Source organism: Coenobita brevimanus, chromosome 7, assembly GCF_032717465.1.
Source record: "Coenobita brevimanus isolate Jiangsu-jjx chromosome 7, ASM3271746v2, whole genome shotgun sequence".
Taxonomy (NCBI): Eukaryota; Metazoa; Arthropoda; class Malacostraca; order Decapoda; family Coenobitidae; genus Coenobita; species Coenobita brevimanus.
The window spans coordinates 32,268,023-32,292,748 of NC_136960.1; the positions used below are offsets into that span (position 1 = coordinate 32,268,023).

The 24,726-nt window shown below is 41.4% G+C and overlaps 1 protein-coding gene and 1 non-coding gene across 2 annotated transcripts in view; one reads left to right on the plus strand and one right to left on the minus strand.

The window, feature by feature from the left end:
- Positions 1-24,726, plus strand: part of LOC145404268 (zwei Ig domain protein zig-8-like) — a 108,865-nt gene that overhangs the window by 32,566 nt on the left and 51,573 nt on the right. The window lies entirely within an intron of this gene.
- On the minus strand, positions 13,268-13,386 carry LOC145405364 (5S ribosomal RNA). The gene has a single exon (XR_013898339.1). It is a non-coding gene; the product is annotated as a 5S ribosomal RNA (ribosomal RNA).

Here is a 24,726-nt window from a genome sequence, read left to right on the forward strand (position 1 = left end):
AAAGAAAAAAATAATAGGAAAGTGATAAAACAATTGAGTATGTTGAAATATGAGTCATAGCGAGTGCCTTAGTAAGCAGATGTGCACTATGCTTATGCTGCATATCATCGTAATGAATGAAAACATCTGAAAACATTTACAAACAGTAAAAATTGGTAAAATGTCAATGAAACAGAAGTATACAAGTAGAAAAAATGATATGTTGACTGACACAAGAAACTTAGCATATAGCATGTTACCACTCGGACCTAACTCGCTATGCTCGCGCAAAGGTACAATGATTATTTTTCATATATATGTGTTTGAAATTCATTTTATTGTTACTCTTGTTGTTTATTAACTCAAATTCAATAAATGTAGAGGTGTTGTTTGTTGTTTCTCCCAATATTTCCTACCATAGAAAACGTGAGCGCCTCACACGTCAGTGGTAGAATACGATACCTGACGCAGGGGACCTCACCTGTTCCGACCATATATGGACCACAGTAAGCCCTTTTTTGGTGATTTTCCTTTGTTTCTCAACAAAAGCGGAAGTTTTAGCCAAAAATATTTTTTTCCAAAATAGCTCGGGATTGGGGAGTGTCGGAGGTGCGAAAAACCTTGGGACGTCACGGGTTAAAGTGAACAGAGTATAGCGGGCAGTGTGAAAGTGTGCCAGGATCATTTGGGGGGATGAATGATGTTTGGTGAAAGTGTGTAGGGACTGTCACGAAACTGAGGAGAGAGATGGATTGACGAGTTTGCTGAAATTAAAGTAAATTCCATTATATTGAAGTTTGTTTAAACTATCTATGGATTAATTTAATCACCTCATTGGAGATAGGCTATGTACAAACTGAAACATTTTAATGGAGACTGATCCTAACTCTTTCACTGCAGAAGATTTCCCCAGTGTTCAGTAAACCCTTGTGGAAGTAACGAAAATAAAATATAAATATTATTTCTCTTGCAGAAGGAATTACAGTGTGTTTTGAGATGAAGGTGAATGATACAGATGATTTTGTGTGTGTGTGTGTGTGTGTGTGTGTGTGTGTGTGTGTGTGTGTGTGTGTGTGTGTGTGTGTGTGTGTGTGTGTGTGTGTGTGTGTGTGTGTGTGTGTGTGTGTGTGTGTGTGTGTGTGTGTGTGTGTGTGTGTGTGTGTGTGTGTGCGTGTGCGCGCGCGTGCGAGCAGTTCTCAGAAAGTTATGGAAGTGAGTTTGAAGCCGAGTTTACTGGAAAGTGGTGCTAGGCTGGTACCGACAGGGGTATTAAGCTGACGACAGGGAAGTAGAGGAGACACCAGAAACCAGTTGAACTTCTGATCCATTCTATACCAGAATTTCTACTGAGCACTCTTCGACTGTACTCGTAGTATCAGTTTAATGAGTTTTGGATAAGCAACGCTGGTTTAAATTCACACGATAATTCTTCTTGCCCTCTGCAACTATACTATCTACATTACGAGTTTCGGGTAAGTAACAGAACTTGATCCTCTCAAAGCCGTTTGTTATGGACCACATTACATCAGTGGTATATATTATAAGTTTCATATAAAGTTAAAAAGTTTGAGGTAATAATTATGGAACTGACCCTTGCATCCATTAGAGGCAAGTGGCTATGATCATCCTACGATTATTTTATGAGTTTCTGATGAGGGCGAAACATTTTATCCGATAGAAATAATTTGTCAGCGATCACTCTAGACTATGGTATTTATTTTATGTAGCCAATAATCATCGATCTAGCAAGGAATGTTATGTGTTCTTTGAGGTTAAAACTAGACCTCATAGGATTATAATACGGAAGGAACTTATGTGTATATAATATATGCATTAACGTCCTCAAACAAATGGCTCCTTCTTTCATTTTAATTTTACTGCTCCCAGTGGATTTATTCAGAATCGGAGGGGTTAAGCAAGGTCATGACCAAATTAACGGCTGGAAATTTAGAAATATTCCTAAATCTAAATACTGTGCTGTATAATCGTCAGACAGTAACAAGACCATAAAAAAGAGGATTGAAGGAATTAGGTATGAAGCCATATGGCAAATCAATACCTTTGTGTGATGAAGGTTGAGGGAGTATCTCCTGGAGCGGCTCTGTTGGTCTGTCTCACATTAACTATTTTCAGACGCGAAGTATTTTCCTCTCAAAGGCCTTAACTGTAATAATGTCATAACACACAACACATACATTCCCCCCCCCCAAGAAAAACTCCCATATCACACCACTTCACCACACCTCACCAAGGACATCGCCCAAAGGATCATGAAGCTTCCGTACGTAATGCATATCTTTGTATACTTGATTCATTATTGTTGCTACCTCCTGGCAATTTTATTTATCTTGAAAGTATCTCTCTTATACTGAAGGGATAATGTAATGTCCACTGAGTCTTTCTTTTCAGTGACGTATTTTTCTGATTAGTTTTTCAGTCTCTGTTCGAGTATATTCAACTTGAAGAAAGATTTCTTCTGTTGAAGGTTTTGAGGATTTATAAATTATTGGATGGCAATGGATACTATGAAGATAACTTATAAGATAACTGCTAACCCCTTCCCTACGAAGGGTCTCAATTAGCCAAGAAAACATGTACAAATATGGTGATGGAGACTTTCAGAATCCATTGAATTCTCTTCATCTTAACCTCTAAGGCACGACAGAAGGCACTGGTCATTGGAAATGAGGTGTTTGAAAATGCCCAGATGACGTACATAGCCGTTTTCCTTTTCTTGCCTTGGTTTGAAGTGATTATCATTTAGTTTTGCTACCTTGGCATCACGCAAGTGTAGAGGAGGCAGGTAGGTGGCATTGGGAATTTACTGTTTGCGATGAAAGGGTTAGGAATGATGATGTTTGATTCTGCATCATGCAGTTTGCTTGCTGCAGCCACCACATGCCTATTCCAAGCCACTTTCATTCTTGCTAAGCCATCCACTCATGCAAGAGAGGGATCAAGTGAATTTGAAATAAAAAGGAAACTGGAAGTGAGTGTCCTCATTGTTGAGTGGGGACAAAGGTTGGGCAGCCATAAGTGACGTAGAGCATAAACGCTTCAGTATGGCACCCAGCATCCTTCATGGGACCCACGCCTTACAATTATCTCACCACCAGCCACATTGCCCCAGACTGGTGCATTGCAGGGGATTCCATCCCAGCCTCAGTGCACTTCCATTATCACATTGAAGTGAAGTATTAGGTACTATACTTTTTTCATTTTGCCTTGACCCAAAATTGCCATTCCTTCATCTTGAATACTAAGTTATAGCAATGGATTAACAGCAGAATATGATGCTAGTCATGAAAAATTTCTACAGAAAGGATGTAGAGCCACAATGTTGTCTTTTTCTGCCACTTAGCTATGAGAAATATGCAACAAAAGGAAGATAATCTGGGACGAGTTTTAATGAATGAACTATAGTGTGGGAAAGTGGATATTGTTTAAATTTGTCCATAAATCTAAGAAGTAAGTGAAATAGAAAAATTGGGTAAAATTTAGTGTGGAGAATAGGCATTATTATAAATATAAAGACTGCCATTCATCTAAAGTAGTAAGAATTTAGAAAAAAAAAAAAAAGTGAATTATACGGACGGGGTAGCCCCGTCCTGCCCAGGTCACGCAGGCCTGCATGGACAGCTAACCCCAAGGAATTCGTTAGACCTTGGCACTATGTCCTTTTCGTAGCACTTCATTAGGACTGGTACCTATTTAACTATTAATTTCTTCCTACAGCACAGAATTGGAAATGGCAAGATGACAATTTAACGTCTTGTTGAAATTAACAGAATATAGTTAAGTCCCCTTAACCCCTTAACTGCGGGGATGTCGGAGGTGGTCCGTGCACGTCCTGCGGGGATAATTGGGTTCCGACTGACTTTTTAAAAATATTTGCCAAAAATCAGTTATTAGTCCTAGAATATTAAAATTATATATGCCTATGGCACATACCCTCAGCTTTCTCCTGGGATGTTTGTTGAGCCTTCATTGACTACCGTAGGACTTGTGGAGACTTCTGAAGTTGGGTAACAAAGTCTCCATTTTACACTTCCCGACACCAGTAATATGATTACCACAGCTTGATATCACTAGAAACACTATTCTATGAATTAATTAGTTTGGAATCCATACTCCAAAAAAAAACCCCACTGTGAAAGCAATGTAATTTACGAGCGCGTACGAGCTTCCCACCCGAGCTCGTTCCCCGCCAGTATTCTGTCATTTATTATTCATAAGCACACTCACACTTTATATTCCAAGTACTTTATTACACTTTATATAGCAACGTTGGGTCTGGTTAGTACTTGGATGGGTGACCGCCTGGGAACACCGGATGCTGTTGGCATCCCTACGTCAAGTGGGGTTGGTGGAGGATTAGTGCCCCTCCCTGTAAAGCAATTAACTCTAAGCCCTTGGCCACCCCATTTGGGATACATGGCGTCTGGCAATGGATGGATGGATGGATATATATATATATATATATATATATATATATATATATATATATATATATATATATATATATATATATACAGTATTTATCCATAAGTTTCCTTCAGTAATAGTAGTTTATTTTCACTCCAGGCATTCACTTTCTCGTTCAGTAAACTAGCGTAGAGAGCAAAGCTTTTACCTTCACTGTCATTACTCCAAGTATTTATACTCATATTCTTATATTACTAATTATTTACATTTCTGTTTACATTTTCTATTTTATTTACAATATTTACATTTCTATTTTATTTACACTATGTTATGCACTGTCACGTTCAGTAACTTATAAAACTATTTTCCGCTGTTCAATTATATTTACAGTCATTGCTTTCACATGCTATTTACATATTATTTACATTTCCACTTGCATTGTTTTAGAAATGCTTCAGGCTGTGGTAATCAAAAAGCAGGGTACACAGAGGGGAACCTGGCATACAGTGCAAAGCCAAGAGGTGCGTTTGTGCTCAGATGTGCGTCTGGTGGTATGTGCACACACCTGGCACCTGTGGATCGTAGCCTTCCTCTTCGTTGTGGCAGGCATTTGCACCAGTCTGTGCCGATTCATGTACGCCCTCTGCTCAAGTCTGTCAGGAAGTCTAACAGAATGGTTCCTTGGAGCTGTTTCTGTCTCCCTACCATACCTCTCAAGCAGCTGCTGAACACAAGTCCTGGCGAACAACCTCAGGGAGAATGACTTTGGTGGCTTTACCTTCATCTTGTACAGGATGAAGGCGTTCAGCATTGTCATGTCAATGAGATGCAGAAACACTTTCCTGTACCATCTAGTATTCTTCCTGAGGCTGTTTATCTCTCCAGTCATCATGTCGGACTTGTCCACCAGCCTCATGTTGATATTGTAGTCAATGACAACATCAGGTTTCATAACAGGTTCGCCTGTCCTACGGTCGACCTTCCCACTGTCTTGGAGTTCCCCCTTGTGTACGGTGGTGAGCATGTGCACGACCCTCTTGTCATGCCACCATATTGCCAGCATCTTCTCAGGCTTGTGTAGGTGCACATCTCCCCGCTGTGAAGTTCCTACCTCGGGGAATTTGGGGAAATGGGCAGATTACTCTTGACAGTGCCACAGGAGCCGATGCCTTGCTCTGAAAGGTATTTAGAAAGTTTCGGTACTGTATAATAGTTGTCAGTATACAGCACATGATTCCCACCAAAATACCTTTCAAGCAGCACTTTCACTACACAGCCTGAGAAGCCAAGGGGGTGTGTTTTGTCCAGATCAACAGTACTGGCTGAATAGATGACGAAGTCAAGGATGTACCCCGTCCTACAGTCACACAGTACAAAGAACTTGATTCCAAACCAAGGACGTTTGCTTGGAATGTACAGAACGAACCCCAGACGTCCTCTAAACAGAACCAAGGATTCATCTATGACAACCTTCTGAAATGGGTGGAAGAATGACATAAATTTATCCTTCATTCTGTTCAGAATCTCCTGGATCTTCGAGAGTGGGTCACTCTGGGAAGGCACATCATTGTTGGTGAAGTGCAGGATTCCCGTGATGTTACTCATTGAAGGTGGGTGAGGGTAGTAAAGGGTCCATGGACCAGTAATCTTCCAACTCATGCTTCCTTGAATGGGGCATGAGAAGCATGAGGACAAAGAACACATACAATTCCTGCACTCCAAGCACGGTCCACTATTGCATTTTCAATGCACCTACACCACTTGCAGCACTAAGGGCTCCTTTCCCTTGGAGCCAGGACAAATTTGGGACACTGAAGCACTCGTTCTGGCAGTTTCTGTCACCATTTCCTCCCCAGGTTCATCACTCGATTCACCCAAAAGATCAAAGTCACTATCCATCATCATCATCGATAAATCATCCAGTTCACGCTCAACAGCAGAGTCGCTAGTCATTTACCCCTTCCCACACGAGGTTTAGTAGGGGTAGAGGTCGCAGGGCCCTTTGCAGTGGGCGCAGAAGTGACGGAAATGAAGGGGCATGAATCCGACATGGTTTCACCTCGAAAGACGACAGTAAACTTGATGACATGGCTTATATGGGCAGGCAAGGGTTGACAATGTCAGTGTGGTGACAGCTGCTAATTTATATGCTATGAAATGATTGGCAGGAAATCTAAACAATACATAATAAATTAGGTAGTTCCAGGTGAATGTAAATATCACTTGGGCTTCTCCCTTCCTTTCTTATATATATTTTTATTATGAGAATAGGTCATACGGCATATTTTAAAGGGAAATAAGTGGGGAAAATTAGCGAACGAGTGCACGTGGGGCATTGCCAGGTGATAATTAGCCAATTCCAGGTGTATGGCACTATCAATTACATTTTTTCTTTTTTATATATATTATTTTGTATAAGAATAGGGCATAGGGCTCATTTCAATGGAAGAAATCAATGGAAAAATCCAGGCAAGATTTACGTAGCATGGCACGGCTGGGCAGGCGGGAGCAGAGGATAATGGAGGGGAGGTAGGGAGGGGAGTCAAGAAAGGGGAAAAATGGCTAAATTGTCAACAATGGATGGGAATACAGATGACATTAGCAGCGCTGACCATTGTTAGACAATGGCAGAACTGATAGATGATACAAGTCACAACTTGAAAGCCCGTGCGAATTCAAAATAACACAGAATCACAAAAGTGAAGCCCCACAGTATGATCCATTGTGCCCAAGAGTCACGAAAGTGATGCCTCACGGTTAAGGGGTTAAGGAACAATATCATCATTCAGGCTCTTATGACTCACTATCAGCTGACTGTAACATCTTGGGCTTAATTGGAATATATTGTTAGAGCTGTCCCAACTATAAGAGAGTTAACATAAACTTACTGACAGTCACAAATTCCTGTACTTTCTCAACTGGATAAAATCATCTGGCATTACTTGGATGATTAGTATTTATAGAGGAGAGAGTTTGGTGGTGGAATGTATCAGAATCGATTAACGTGGAAGTGTCATTTTAAGGAAGCGTAATATAAGGAATGAACCAGAATGAATTAGTCTTTGAAGCGGACATTATGTTTTAGAAGTGACTACTGAGAATGGGGTGAAGCGGTGGGGATGGGGGGAGGAGAGGAAGGTGTTGTAGCAAGGAAAAGCTTTTGCTAATGCTAAAAATGATATTGTCATGGAGAAACTTTGTGTGTGTGTGTGTGTGTGTGTGTGTGTGTGTGTGTGTGTGTGTTTGTGTATTCAACAATCAGACGGTAAATAGTTTAGTGAGTAATTAACAGTTTACTCAAATATTGTAAAATTATTTCGATTCACCCTGTTTTCTGTGAACACACATACGTATTGTTTTATTTACAACCCAACAGGTGCTGGAAAGGGGCACCTGTGCTCGATGGTACTGCAATAAATAGGTGCCTCTGCTGCCTGTTTCTGCAACAGTCCCTGAACTCCCTCCTTCTCTCTGGGAAGATGGCCTGCAGAAAGGGGGCAACTGCAGCCTGCTGTCTTTTGGGTTCACATTCAGGAGAGTCTAGGGCTGAAATGGCTATTACTACTGCACTACTAAAGGATGATTTTTAAAGAACCTGTGATGAAAAGGACAATGGACTCTTAATTCAAAACTTTAAGAAATGTACAGTAACCCTCTCCTTGCTTGGAATGGATCTGGGAAGTGTAATGATGCTGCTACCAATCAGTTTTATTATATGATGTAAATCGCAGTGTGGTCAGGACACTTAAGACTATATTATGGTTGTTTCCCCATGGGAAATGAATTCATTCTACTTCCAGACGATTTTGTAGTGATGTAACGAGATCTGAACTCGGTCTGTTAGACGTAACGAGCTTGTGTCATATATTATATTCATGCTACCATCAGACGATTTTTGTGATTAAGAATGATAAATATTAAGTCTTTCCCTTTAACAAACCCATTTACTTATATAATTCTCACTGGTACCTGATGGTTATGTAAGATTGTTTCATTTAAACTGAAACTTCAGATGTTTCTATTTATTGCTGTAAAGGACAGTGAACCCGTCGGCTTTGTGAGGTTATTGATGCAGGTGGGGGTGAGAGCATGGCATGTGGGACACAGCTAGGGAAAGGTGAGGTGTGAGGGGGAGGTAGGGGCAGGGGATAGAAGTAGTAATCGAAAGTTGATGGAGAAAGGTGGGGGTGATAAGTGAGGGATAAGGAAGTATGTGCAGGGAGAGGGGAGACAGGCAAACATGTACGAAAACTGGAGAAAGAGAAGAACAGGGGGAGGAGGAGGAAGAACTATTGAAGGGTGGAAGAGAAAAGGAAGCATGGACTAGGAGGGGAAAAAAAAAAGATGAACAGACAAAGAGGAAACCAAATATGAAGAGAAGAAGGAGGAAGAGGGAGGATATCGAATGAGAACGCGACGAAGATAATGTGATTACTTTTCCAGAAGAGCTGGGAATGCAATTTTGTGACCAAGCCCGGCCATTTCTTCGTGCATTAGAGCCAATTGTGCAAGTTTGCGATAGACGAGTATACCTTTTGGCAGCACCATGCTCATTCCCGGCACGCAGCCTGATCCATTCACTGACGCAAACCCCAGACACACTGGCAGGGATAAAAATGGGAATATATATTTTATTTGCTTAGGTGTTTTTCTTTATAGATAGATAGATAGATAAATAGGTTGATAGTTAGAGAGAGATATAGAGATGGATAGAAAGATAGATGTACAGAGAGAGAGAGAGAGAGAGAAAGAGAGAGAGAGAGATTAGATAACATGGATATTTTACAGGGTTTTTGTTTGGTGTTTTGTGTTTATATAGCTGAGAAAGGAGGCTGTGTGTGAATGGGTTGATGGTTTTGTAAAGTCAAGGAATTTTATGCAGCTGTGGTTAATGTTGGCAGTTAAAGCTTTAAAAATGATTAACTCTTGCGCTGCCAGGGAATAAATATTTACTTTGTAAGAACTTAAATTCTCTGAACTTGGAGCACTGGTAGCCACTCTTAAAGCTGAATACATTCGTCTGATGGTATGAAGAATAAAACAGTTAATAATGTTCTCTCGTCTAGATAGGTTATTATCCACCCACATAGGTTAATATCTTCAAATCAATGACCTGCTTTCAAAATTTAGTCGTACTGCTGCCAGACAATTTTACTCAGCTAAAGAGAGAACTCCTGAAGAGAAGGTGTAAACGAAGGCTGCATGTAACCCCTCTAATTCGAAATGTCTATCCTAAGCTGAATAAAAGATAGTGATGGTAGCAAAAACAAGTACAAATTTACTAACCATTGCATCTACAAAGCTCTTCGGTTAATGCCCTTGATGAGGACCCGAAGTGAAATTTTGTGTGTTGTGTGAATGACCAAATGTGATGAGGTGAGGACTGGTGTGGCGTTGCTTTGTTGCAGCCGATAAGGAAGTGAAAATCCTCGTTTTCGAAAATCGTTAGTGAGAAACAGCTTGGAAGTGCCACTGTAATATTTACTGTATATAGCCTACTTCTTACAGGTTTAGGACTGACCTAAATCCCGCTGCCTTACAGATTAGTGGTGCTGTATTTAATCCGCTCACTGATATAGAGGTTGTATCTCAGGTATAACTGCACCATAATTGCAGCTATATATCCTGTGAAATTACAGCCTATAAGTACTGCTACTACTTCTAGTCGATTTCAGTTAGCTTAGGGATTTCCTTTTGCAGTGAATCAGAAAATTAATAATCTCCATTACAATATTCATTTTGAGTGCGTCTTTCCTTCTTGAAATTTATGTTGAAACGATTTTATTCTGCTTCAAGAATGCCTCTTATAGTGAAAATTTATGTAAAAGATCTGAGTTGGGCTCGCTTGCAAGTTAGTTATGCTCTGTTTTATAATTTCTCTCAATATATATCATTCAAATTCTCGGGTTATTATAACAAAATGTAATCTATTTATCCTGAAACATGGTGAACTTGACTCATTTATGCTGCACCACTCAGTTATATTCAGATTACGAGAGATGTATTGAAGGGGTTGGAAATACACTTTATTAGTACACTGGGTACGAATGTTTCTTTTTAAGTTATTTTTGCCACAGTCGGACGACTTTATGCGTTTCTGAAAACCACTCCTCTGAAAAATGGATAAGTATGATCTACATCGTCTTTTTCTCCCCCTCCTTCTCCTCCTCATTATGATCATCATCATGATGATCATGGTCGTCGTCGTCGTTGCAATTGTCATTATCATCTAAACCGCAGCCGGTTACATTTATGGCGTCTGTAGGAAAAAAATCTCGTTGATGTATGACTCTCTAGAATGAAACTACTAGAATGTAACTACTGTACATCATACTGGGATCTATATAGCCTCAGAAATGATGTGCTTAACCTGTTCTTGCTACCTTTAATCGATTCTATTCTGCTAAAGGAACACATTTAGTAAAATATGAGTTACCAAGTCTCGATTATGGTATCCAAAAAGTACGGCACGTTATTTTATATATATATATATATATATATATATATATATATATATATATATATATATATATATATATATATATATATATATTACTGAGAAGAGTTTTCTTCACACACTCTTGCTCTAAGACCTCATAATGAAAATGAGTAAGCATGAGCTAACTCTTAATCTTTTACAGATTACAGTAGAGATGTATCTTTCTCTATAATCAGACGCCTTGATACCGGGAGGAGTGGACACAAACAAATCACTTCCTTGTCACTTGTCCTCCGTCATCAGGCTACCGTCCTTTCAATTCACATCCTTTCTATCTAACACATGTTAGCTTCACCCCTCGATTTCATCATCGGTCTCTCCTTCCTCCAGTTAAAAAAAAAAAAAAAAAAAAACTGTAACAATTGGACTTGAGCTGCTGTAAGTTGAAGTTTCGAGGGAGACTATTCTGGGGAAGTGAGGTCCAAAGAGATTCAGTTAAAGGAATAAAAGAATGCCGACAGGCAAAAGTTCTGCAACATAGAGGTGTGACATTCAAGTCATGAGGGCTACCAGATACCCATGTAGCACGGGAGTAGGCATGGAGAGGGGGCACAGTGGATGCGACTTCGCTTGAGCATTTGCCATAACTGTATCTGTAAAAATAATGCAAGGGAAGCAACATTCCTTCTTACTTGCTGGGGAGGTAGCTCATTTGTAATTGCGGGGATATTTATAATTCTCACATCTTTGTCCTGAATTTTGTCCAGTTGTTTTAGTGCAGCTTCTCCGCATGCACAGCACAAGGGTGAGCAATATTCCACCTCAGAGCGCACATGACTTATAATTATACTGTAGCTAACTGCTCGCCAGTGAAGAAGTTACAGATTCTGCACAATAATCCAAATTTCCTTGAAGCGGTTTTCGCAAGTGATCTGACATGAGAGGTCCAGCTGAGGATATTGTTATGTGAAACACCGAGAATTTCAATACTTTTAGAGATAGAAATATTAGTAGCATTGATGGTAATATAGGAATAAGGCAATATCTTTCCATTTGTAAATTGTATATTTTTGGATTGCCTAGCATTATATGAGACAGTGCTATTTTGTCCCCATTCATGATCATAGATAAATCTTGATTTATGGAGATTACAGTATTGAGTTGTGAGTCACAGATATTAAACTTTGTGAATGGGTGTTTAAGAATGAAGGAGCTGTGAAGTGTTGAGTCATCTGCATATGAGTGACTGGGATTATGGGTGATAGATAAGAGATCATTAATATGAATTAGGAACAGGGTTGAAGCTAGGACTGAGCCTTGTAATACGCCGGCTTAAATCGAATGGAAATTTGAATATACATCATCTACTTTTAATCCCATCTTTCTGTCACTGAGTTATGAGGATATCAGGGGAAGAAAAGATGACAGGCCATAGCAGTGGAGTTTGGATATCAGGAAACGGTGCCACACTTTGTCAAAAGCTTAAGAAATATCAAGGGCTACTGCATGGGTTCTCCGTGTTTGTCAACTGATTGACGGATGGTATGAGTCAGGAGACTGAGTATATCAACAGTGGATCTTTCGTGGAGTACACCATACTGTGTGTCACTCATTAAGTTGTTGGATTCAATATGTTAAACAATGTGCATATTAATTACAGTCTCAAATACTTTACCGAAAGATGTGATAGCTATTGGTTTGTAATCAGAGGGAGTAGAGGAAAGTCCCCTCTTAGAAGTTGGGTGGATATTGACTTCTTTGCAAGAATTAATGACTGAAAAAGTACTTATAGATATTCGGTATAATTTAGGTAGAACAGGAACAAGTTTGGGGGAACACTTTTCAGAACGACTGGAGGATTTCCATCTTGACCTTGAGCTTTGCCGGTTGGTAAATTGTCTAGGATGCATTTTATGTATCTAGTCTGTATCTTAGGTGGGACAATTTCGGGAGCCTTAAGTAGTACAGGGATGTTCTGACTGACTTCCTCTAAGGTACAGTTCGTGGCAAACGTACCAGCAAGGATGTTTGCTTTTCCAAGTGGATCATTTATAGTGTTTACATCTGAAGATTTTAGTGGAGGAAAGAATGATGATTTGTTAAAATTATTATGAAAAGAACTGTGAGTTGACCAAAATTTTCTCTGGTCAGAAGGATACACACACACACACACATATATATATATATATATATATATATATATATAGAGGGAGAGAGAGAGAGAGATCTTTGAATATATATATATATATGTATAGAGGGAGAGAGAGAGAGAGAGATCTTTGAATATATATATATAAATATATATATTTTTCATTCATTCATTGCCAGACGCCATGTATCCCAGACAGGGTGGCCAAGGGCTTAGAGTTAGTTGTTTTACAGGGAGGGGCACTAATCCTCCACCAACCCCACTTGACGTAGGGATGCCAACAGCATCTGGTGTTCCCAGGCGGTCACCCATCCAAGTACTAACCAGACCCAACGTTACTTAACTTCGCTGATCGAACGGGAAGCGGTGTACTCAACGTGGTATGGCCGTTATATATATATATATAGAGAGAGAGAGAGAGAGAGAGAGAGAGATATTTATGGTAGGTGGGGGCGCTCACCATCCACTCACTTAATGTAGTGCTGCTTTAGGTGACTGCCCTTTCCTCCTTTCTTTTTATTTTTTTTTTGTCTTTTTCCCTTCATTCTTTCCTCTTCCTACTGCGTAAGGACGACTTTACTCTTCCTCTTCTGTCTTGCTTTCCTTCACTCTTTTCTCTTCATTTCTGCCTGTGGGTGACACTGCACTGAGTGACAAGCCAAAATTATGGTTTCCTATACACCAGAAAACCATTTACCACACCGGGTGGTAACCATATAACCAAATTATGGCGCCTGCTGGTACAGTGGGTAATTAAGGAGCTCCAATCGGACTGAGCCGGTGTAGGTTTATATCCAAGGGATGGTTGGAGTTTATTGCTCACATAATACCACTCAGGGATGAGTGAGGCTGGTCACTCTCATCTTAAATGCCAGGACGAACTTGCCTAGCCCCTCTACGCTCCTGATGGGGCGGCATAAGATCGATCTATCTACTGTATCTATCTGTCTATCTGTCTGTCTATCTAATTATCTATCTTTTTATCTATCTCTCTACCTATCTATCTATCTATAAATAAATATATATATATAAATACATATATATCAATATATCTGTCTATCTATCTATCAAACCTATCTAAGCTATCTATCTATCTATCTATATACATATATACTGTATACAGTATAGTATAGTATCTTGGTTGCTTCCACGCCAAAAATGGGGGTAGCCTAGAAAGGAGGACACACTCCCAATTTCCTCATCCACACGAACACACACGCACACACATTGACTCTCATCTTAGCCCTAAGGGGAGAAGGAACAGATCCTCATCGCACCGCATCACAAGAGGAGTAACTGCGCCGTGTAATCAGCGACATCCACACCAGGGCCCGACAGCAGAGCTGGTTTACCCCTACCACATGATACTGGGCTATTCCCTTATCCGCACCTGACCTGATCAGCTGATCAGACCAAATGCGGGAGAATATCCCCTCGGTGCCACGTCTTCATTTTTTCATTCACAATTTCTCTCCAGTTATCCCTATCACGCGCAGGCACTCTTCCTTGCTCTACAGACATCTCTCTCGCATCTAACGCTCACTTTACACTGTTCATCCATCCTAATCGTGGTCTTCCTCTTAGTCTTACACCCCGCCGATCTGATCCATTATCTTTTTCACCAGTCGTTCTTCATCCATTCTCTCCATGTTCCCAAACCACCGCAACACTCGCTGCTCAACTTGATCAGTCATCTCCCACATAACTCCAGTTCTCCTTCACACTTCATCATTTCTCACTCTATCCATATGCGTCACTCCACATAATATTCCTCAGAGACCTCATCTTCATTACATTCAAATTTTTCCTCTCTGGTACACACATATTTCATGTTTCAGCCCTATATTATACAGTCATTACCACCACACCCTCTTACAGCCTTCTCTTTACACCCATTCTAAGCGAACGACACCTAAACACTTTTTGCATTCCTCCCAGCACCTTTCTTACTTCATTTATTCTAAGCTTCACCTCTACATCTATTCTTCCATCCACAGCAACATGTAACCCTAAATACTTAAAACACTCTACCTCATCAAGCAACTCACAGTTCAAAACTACATTCATCCTTCTATCATCTACCAACCTTGTACACTTCATCACTTAACACTTATTCTCATTTACTCTCAATTTCCTTCTTTCACATACTCTTCCTTCCTTCCGAACTCCTCTACCAACTGTTTCAATCTCTTCTCCGAATCAGCCACCAGTGTAGTATCATCCACAAACAGCAGGTAATTCAGATTCCACTCTACCATCAGCATTCACCAGACTCTAACCTCCACCTAACACTTTCCCATTCACCTCCCCTACAGCACCATCCATATAAATATTAAACAACCAAAGCGACATCACACATCCCTGCCGCAGCCCCACTCTCACGGGAAACCAGTCACACACAGTATTTCCCACTCATACACACGATCTACTAGTTACATAAAAACTTTTCATTCCTGTCAGCAACCTGCCATCTAATCCATACAATCTCAATACTGTCCACAAAGCCTGCCTGTCATTTCTATCATCCGCTTTCTCTTAATCCATGAACGCCTAAAGCACATCCTTACCTTTCGTCAAATACTTTTCACACACCTCTCTCACAGCAAACACCTTATACATGCATCCCCTTCCTCTTCTTAAAACCACAGTGCTCATCACCAATCACTTCCTTTGTACCCTCTCTGTCTCTCTTAGTCAACACTCTACCATACATCTTCTCTAATTCTCTTAATCAACACTCTGCTATATACCTCAGCTACAACTCTCAATAGACATATACCCCTAAAACTAGTAGCCTACATTCATACTTATCGCCCCCACCTTTATAGAACGGAACCACACACGCACTTACCAAGTCAGTTGGCACCATTCCGATAACAAAACACACATTCAGCAATATACTAACCACTCAACAGTATTCTCGTCACCTCCTTTCAAATATTCCACAGCACACCCATCCATGCCTGCAGTTTTCTTTACTGTCATCTCCCTTACTGTCTCCTACACTTCCTCCACAGTGATCAAAGTATCATTCAACTCTCCCAACACATTTATTTCTTGCACCCTTCAATCTGCCACAATCTCAGCCTCCGCTTCCTCCTCTACTTATATATATATATATATATATATATATATATATATATATATATATATATATATATATATATATATATATATATATATATATTTATATATATATTTATATATATTTTTGCGAGAGAGAGAGAGAGAGAGAGAGAGAGAGAGAGCGAGAAAGGCATAGGCATGAATGGATGGATGGATTTACAAGTAAACAGAAAGAGACAGACAGACAGACAGATGGACAGATCGATAGATAAACAGATAGAGAAAAAGAAAAACAGATAAAGATACACGTACCATTCTAAATCACGTGTAGTTTCGTCTAAATGGGATGTACGTAATCTGAGATATGAAGACCTCTAAATTTAAAGCTATATCCTTGCCCACCTAACCATCGCTGGAATATAAGGTGACCATAGCAGGTGGTGTGTGGGATGCGTAGACCAGCCCTTCATGGTTTGTATATCGCTTTTGGCCTATGTTGGGCGCGATATATTGGTGCGACAATTGATGACTGGAGAATAAAGCAGATGGAAGGTGTGTGTGTGTGTGTGTGTGTGTGTGTGTGTGTGTGAGAGAGAGAGAGAGAGAGAGAGAGAGAGAGAGAGAGAGAGAGAGAGAGAGAGAGAGAGAGAGAGAGAGAGAGAGAGAGAGAGAGAGAGAGTTCCGAGCATAATAAATACTGAGAAGTACGAAAGTGGGATGTTATGAAGAAGGTAATGAAAGAATGGGAGAAAGAAGGCAGAAATGATAGGAGGAAGTACTGGAAGGAAGAAAGGAGGCAACTGAAGAAAAGAGGTGGGGGTGAAGAGAGGAGGAGAGTAAGAGTGGAAATGGAGGAAGTGAGGAGTGGAAGAAGAGCTCTCTCTCTCTCTCTCTCTCTCTCTCTCTCTCTCTCTCTCTCTCTCTCTCCATAAATACTGTATATATGTCTACATATAATTTATATGTATATACTGTATGATATGTATAATATACTTATCTATATATATATATATATATATATATATATATATATATATATATATATATATATATATATATATATATATATATATATATATATACTGTGTCATATATATAATCTACACATAAAACATATATAATAAATAAATAAATATATATATAAAAGAAATATGTATCATATACAGAGAGAGAGAGAGAGAGAGAGAGAGAGAGAGAGAGAGAGAGCAAAACGTTACGTGCGTAGCGAGAAGAGAGCTGGACTTGGCAGTTGAGTAACATTAAGGGAGAGCTGCAGGTTGAGTGTGAGGGAGAATGAAGGTGGATGGATGGAGAGTGGAGGTGGAGGATGGGAAAGCAGTGGTTGAGGGAGGCAGAGTGAAGGTGAAGGGAGAGAGAGTTGTGGTGAACGGTGAAAATCGCGTAATGGAGGGAAGGAGAAAAACTTAGGAAGGATACAAATGAAAGCAAACAGCAAAATACCTAGTAGTATTGGTTCTTTGAAAGGTGTTTGTTGTTTTGGAGGATTACAGTATATCAAGGTTGTTTATTCTACGGGTCAAAGACAAGGACAACGATGCATGATGGCTCTCACCCCCACCAGCCCCATCCAAAACCGGTAGGAAACTGGGACGTACTGAACAGCATAGGAAAGCTGTAGTAGAATTTCATAGTCAAGGACGAATGGAAATCATATTTTAATTCATAGATAAGGTTAAAGCAGTACCAAGTCAGTACCGAATATATGACGTTGTCCTGTGACAGTGTCCTCTGCAAACTGTGTTGAATAAAACAGTGAATGGCGGAAATGTATAATTGTATGGGAAACTTGTTTAACTGGTGACTGCCGTCCAAGCACTGATTCAAGCCTTTTTCTTTTTTTTTCTTTTTTTTTTCCAGTGTTACCACTTAAGCATAGTTCATTATTGTGATGGGGAATTTTTTCAATACGTTTACACTCCTTCGAAAAAAAGAAATCCCTTTTGTGGCTTAAAACATTTGTCATCAGGTTTTATAATGTCCTGAAGGATAATACATCCAGTAGAGATTAGAGGTGGAGGGAGGAAAAACAAATATGAAGGAAGGGATAAACAGGAAGAGCGCTAGGAGAGAGAAAAGAGAGAGGATGTATAATTAGAAGTGATGGAGGGATGGAGAGAGAATGAAGGAAGAGAGGGAGGGGTTACTGAAGTGAAGAAACAAGAAAAGTAGGGATAGATAGAGACAGGAAGATGAGGGTGAAGAGAACGAAAACATGCAGGTAAAGGGAGAAAGGGAGAGTAGAGGAAGAAGGAAGAAAGGAAGGAAGATGAAGGTAGAGTGGGGGAAGGAGAAGCTGAGAAAGACTGACGGTGGAAGAAGGCAGGGAAGTTGGAAAAGAAAGGGGAAGAGGAAATGGGGGGAAAAGTCGAGACATGGAAGGAAACTGGAATTGAGGGGAACTGAGGGTGGAAGAAGGAGGACGGTAGTGAGAAAGAAGAGTGAAAGTGAAAATAGACCTAGGGGGAGGACAGGAGGGAGAGTTTGAGGGAGGTAGAAAGGGGAAAGTGGAAAGTGTAATATGTGGGAGGAAGAAAAAAGGGAAAATACAAAGGACGGCAGAGAGAGAGAGGGGGGGGGGGAAAGCGATAGATGGAGGGAAATGAAGATGCAGGACATAAGAAAGGGAGTATATAAATGGAGAGAGGGAAAGAAAAGGGAGATGGGTGTTGGTGATAAAGGTTGAAAGAGAGAGCGATGAGGATTGATCGGGAGGGAGAGGACGAAGGAAGAGGGGGAAAATACTGTAAGTGGAGATGGAGAGGGAAGACGAAGGAAGAAGAGGAAGATGCAGGTAGAGTAGAGGTGGAAGATGAACATGCACTGAGAGAAGAAAGACTGGGCTGAAATGAAGGTATTATGAAGAAAGGAAGATGAGACGGAAAGAAGGTGGAGAGAGGGAAAGTAGGAAAGAGGAGGACAATGGAGATGGAAAGAATGTGGAGGGTGGAGGCGGTGAGGGAACACGTCAGTAAGCCAACTAAATAATTCACACGTCTCGCTACATGATCAATACACTCCAGTACTTTATTAAAAAACAAATACCACCTTCAAACTTGCGTGTGTGTGTGTGTGTGTGTGTGTGTGTGTGTGTATGTATGTGTGTGTGTTCTTTTTTCGGAGTTGCGCCTAGTGGTCCAGTGAGTTAAGGTGCTCCCATCGAATCAGACCCATAACGATTCCTTTTTAAGAAATGGTTGGTTTATTTCTCACTCGTATAACATAAGGGGAAACTGGTCACTCTAGCCTTAAATGTCTGGAGAGGGTAGCCTAGCCCCGGGCTCCTGCGCTACTGATGGGAGAGCAAAGAGTTATTATGTAAACAAATGTGTAGTTTCGGTCATTAGGTCTGTTACACTGTCTCGAAATTGTCAGAAACCACTGAGATCTTGCCATGCTAATTATTGTTCATCCTCTTTAGCTTGGAGATTTTCTACTTTGGCAACCTATTTTTATGCATCTGTCTGGTTACATTCCCTCCATTACAACCGGCAAATAGCAATAATCTTTAGTTTCCAAACTGCACTCTTATGGTTTCTATCCCTCTATCTGTGCCTTCATCCATAGCTCCCTTTCTGGTTGTTCTGTAGCTGCTGCTGTAGACGGCCGTCGTTCTTCTGCTAGATCTATCAACAGCGGTGTTCCTCAGGGCTCTGTCCTGTCACCAACTCTCTTCCTTTTATTCATCAATGACCTTCTAAGCTGTGTATCTAACCTTATCCACTCGTACGCTGATGATTCCACCCTTCACCTTTCCATTCGGTTCCCGCAACACCCATCTCAGCAGTTACTTCAACAAACAAGGGATGAGACTATGGCACACAAAATATCTGACTTGGCTCTTATCTCTGACTGGGGTAAAAATAATCTTGTTGTTTTTAACCCTCCTCAGGTAATGTGGGGTCTGTGGGACCCCACGCTATTTTTCTTAGTGTTTTTCATATATTACTATAAGGTCTTGGGATCTGGTTTTCCCTCTACCTTCCTGACTAGTAGACTAGTTTAGGGAGGTGATGGGGTCAGTTCGGGATCTGGCTCTGTTTTCGCGATAAAGGGCCTTCGGGGTCCAGTGGACCCCACTTTACCTAACCTGTGATTATTTTCCCATATATATATCTTCCATACAAAAATTTTTTTTATGACGTGCTTCTCTTACTGCTTACAGAAACATTGGCCATTACTGTACAGCATGCAATGACAGAACACTGGTGGAACATATCAGTGTTGGTATTGCAGCCACTAATTTCAGATGGTATAAAATTTGTCAATGTTTTTTCATTTAATTTTCCATAAAATATTTCGTCACTTATATTTCCATACATTTTGCACTAAATTGAAGGAAAAGGCCTACAGAAGCTTTGTAAAAGCGATTGTTTCAATAAAGTTGTTGTAAGTATTTTTGACGATTTTTTAAAGATTGGGGTCTGACAGACCCCACATTACCTAAGTAAGGATAAAATTATAGGTTTACCTGAGAAGGGTTAATGCATCAAAAACTCAGTTTTTACACCTACCAACCCGACATAATCTTCCACAGGAGTACCCTCTAAGGTTTAATACTATCCACCTCAATCCTGCATCATCCTTGAACATGCTTGGGGTTTCAGTCACTCGGGACGTATTTTGGAAAAACCATATTGCATCTCTTGTAAAATCTGCTTCCAAGAGATTAGGTGTGCTAAGCCGACTCCGTACCTTCTTTACCCCCTCACAGTTGTTGACTTTATACATGAGTTTTATTTGCAAATGTTTAGAGTACAACTCTCATGTGTGGGGAGGCTCCCCACATACAACTCTTCTCAGTAGGGTGGAGTCAAAGGCTATTCGTCTCATCAACTTTCCACCTCTTACTGGCTCCCTTCAACCTCTGTCTCTTCGCTGCACTGTTGCATCTTTATCGCTTTTCTGTTGCTACTTCAGTGGTCACTGCTTCTCTGAACTGTCTGCTTGCATCCCTCCACCTCTACGACGCAGCACCCGTCTAGCAGCAAATTATCATCCCTTTTCTATCCAACTCTCAAATGCAAGAGTTAACCGTTACTCCCAGTCTTTCATTTATGCAACTGGTCAGCTCTGGAACTGTCTCCCTCTGTCTGTATTTCCTACTTCCTATGATCTCCAGTTTCTTAAACGTAGTGTGTCCAGGCAATGTTTGTCTTTTTAGTTAGTTGTTTTCTGGGGAGGGGCACTAATCCTCCACCAACCCTTTTAGTTGCCTTTTACGACAAGCAGGGATACTGGGGGAGTGTTCTTGAAAAAAAACCCTACCCCCAGGGGGTAGGGGGAGCGCAGCAGTAGTAATGGCTGGAACTGAAGACACCTTTATAAGAGTCCCAGATCACTGCACCATATTTCACCTTGGGGTGTGAGTTGGGAGCGGAGCAGTGAAATGGCGGGGGACAGGGCGACGTGGAGGCGATTTGTTTGTGGCCACCCCGAACGGGATTGAGGCGTCTGGCAATAGATAGATAGATAGATAATGTCCAGGCATCTCGAAATGAACGGATCTTGAATTTGGCTCTTTTTTGCATTGTTTTTGTTTTTTTCTTGGAAGGAACGGTTTGCGGGCTCCTGGCCTTAGGTTCCTTCTTTCTTGCATTAAAAAAAAAATGATAATGGTTATTGTGATTGTACTGATGAGGGTGATGGTAGTTACCGTGTTGTGGTACTGCTTAGAAGGCTGCCGGTTAGTGGTACTGACGGTAGTTATATGAATACCTGGTAGTAATACTGGTGATGGTATTTGTGGTGTTGGTGCAAGATGACTGTAAGGCAGTGGCAATATTAGTATGGTAGCTGTGGTGAAACTGGTACTAAATGCCTGTAAGATAGTGGCAAAGATAGTGTTTGTGACAGTAGTGATAGTGGTGATGAGAGTTGTAGTGATGATGGTACTAGATGGCTGTAAGAGAGGAGCTTGATAGTGGTGATGGTAAATGTGGTGATGGTGTTTCTAGATGGCTGTAAAAATGTAACAGTGATAGAGGTGATGGTAGCTGTGGTGATGATGCTACTAGATTGCTGTAGAAGAGTGACAGTGATAGTCGTGGTGCTAGTTGTGATGATCATGGTACTAGATGGTTGTAAGAGGCTAGAAATGGTGGTGACTGGGACAGCAGTGAGAGTGGTGATGGTAGCTGTGATGATGATTGTACTAGATGACTGTAAGACAGTGACAGTGATGGTGGTTGTCAATACTGCATAATTAACACAGCAGATATCATTAAAGGGCATCATATAAATAAAACAGTCAAGGAGCAGGAGTTACAAACTTTTCTCACTTAACAACAACAGGACGATTCGGTGATATCATGGTGCCCCTAGTGATAGTGGTAGTGGTAGAAGTGAAGGAGGTGGTGATAGCTGTGATAGTTGTGCCATAGTGGTAGTGGTAACGTTTATGGCTGAACTGGTGATGGCTGTGTTGGTAATAGATTGGTATCCAATAGTGGTAGCTGTGATGGAGGGAGGTGTGGTGGTGGTGGAGGAGGCTGCTGTGATGGTGTTGGTGGTGTGTTGATGGTGGATGTGTTGGTATTAATGACTGTCTGATAGTGGCGGAGGTACTGTTTCTGGTGGACCTACTAGTGGTTGTGGTGGATGTGGTGGTTGTGGCAGTATTAGACGGCTGTGTGACATGAGTGATGGTGATGGTGGTGGTGAGGGGGGGAGGGAGAAACTCACGCGAAGTTCCAATCAGTTAGAATACACCCCCCCTCACATACACACAAACATGCAAATGCAACGATCTCTCTCTCTCTCTCTCTCTCTCTCTCTCTCTGTTTATCCATACTCGTATATCTATAATCTACCTATGTATCTACACATAGATACACACACACACACACACACACACACACACATGTATATAGATAGATAGATATGAGGTGCTACCCAAAAGTTCCAGTAATTTGAATATGGAAAGAAAATAAGTTACCTTACCTCCTAGTTCTCACTGTCGCCTTCGAAGTAGTCCCCTTGGGCATGTGTACAGTGGTCCAGGCATTTTATCCACGAATCTATGCATCCCTGGAAGGCTTCAGGCGTGATGGTCTTGAGCACCTCCTGCAATTCTGTCTGGATCTCCTCAGTCGAGTCAAATCGACGCCCTTTCATTTGTAATTTCGGCTTGGGAAAGAGGAAAAAGTCGCAGGGGGCAAGTTCAGGCTAATAGAGTGGTGGGGAATGACTACCGTGTTAGTGGAAGCCAGGAACTGCCGGACAACAACTGATGTGTGGGCGGGGGCATTGTCATGATGCAGGACCCAGTCCTTGTTCTTCCACTGTTCTGGACGTTTGCGGCGGATGTTCTCCCTCAGACGCTGCAGAACTTCACAGTAAAACTTTCCACTGACAGACTGATCGGGTGGGACGAATTCCTTGTGAACAATCTCTTGGATATCGAAGAAAAAGATTATCATTGACTTGATATTGCTGCGCCATTGGTCCGCCATTGCAAAACCGCCAAACCACCTACACATCACGTTACAATAGTAAGCGTAGCTCAACAACCCGACTGCTCACAGACACGTCCAGGGCCACACTGACACACAAGGGGTGCTGCTGACTCCTCCTAGTGGCAAATGCAAAACTGCAAATGACTGGCTCTGCACTCTGTCAAGGCGACGACTGGACTGTGATGGCTGCTGTCCATGAGCATCCTGTCCGAGGTGGTGGTTGAAGTCCGGCCGCCGTCCAGCTGGCAATTGGTCGAGCGACAGGTGGTGGGCTGGACCCAGATCAGCCGCCAGCCAATCTGCTGCCGGTCGCTACATAAGATCGTGGTCTAAACTGCGACAGGACTTGGACTGGCTGGCCACCCGTCAGTGTCTTAACCTGTGTGTACCTGGCCATGGTCGCTGTTCAGCGGCCCACTGGAAGGACGCTGGATGGACACTGGACGACCACCAGTAGCCGATCGGTGGCACGACTGCTCGGAGACCTCCGTGGTCAGGGACTGGTTTAGTGATTTTTTGGTTTGCAACAAGTCGTACCTGGAGTGTGACTGGGACATAAGCAGGACTTTTGTCTGCATTCGAGGGAGGTGAACCCTAGGGTGTACTCTGCTTAGTTGGGAAGGACACTTCACCTTATCACAACATCCCCAGGCACATTAATACAGCTCAGTAGAGGTACTTCGAACCTGAAAGCCAAGATACATTTTTCGTTAATTCGTATACCATTAACTCCTATACCAGGGAGCACTTTTAAGGTGCATTTAATCATTTGGTAGCGGGTTCTCGGTTGAATAAATGCATTAAGTTTGTAATTTTTAATTTTCCTTGTTGATGAAAGAGCAGGCATGCACGTAAAATGAGAAGCATTGGAAATTATCTTCAAACTTTTACTCAATATTCCCATTGTATAGATAGGGCGATTGTACGGTCCGAGACTCATTTATCTTCCCATCTTCAAGGTATCCGCGGATGTTTAGGAAGACACTTATTGCCTTTTTTGTACATGAATCCCAGACGACACAGACGATGTAGTGCTAAGTAATGGAGGCAGGGGAAGCGGTAAGGGCAAATGGGAGTGGAGGGATAAGATGGAGAACTGACACAGACAGACAGACAGACAGACAGACAGACACACACACACACACACACACACACACACACACACACACACACACACACACACACACACACAC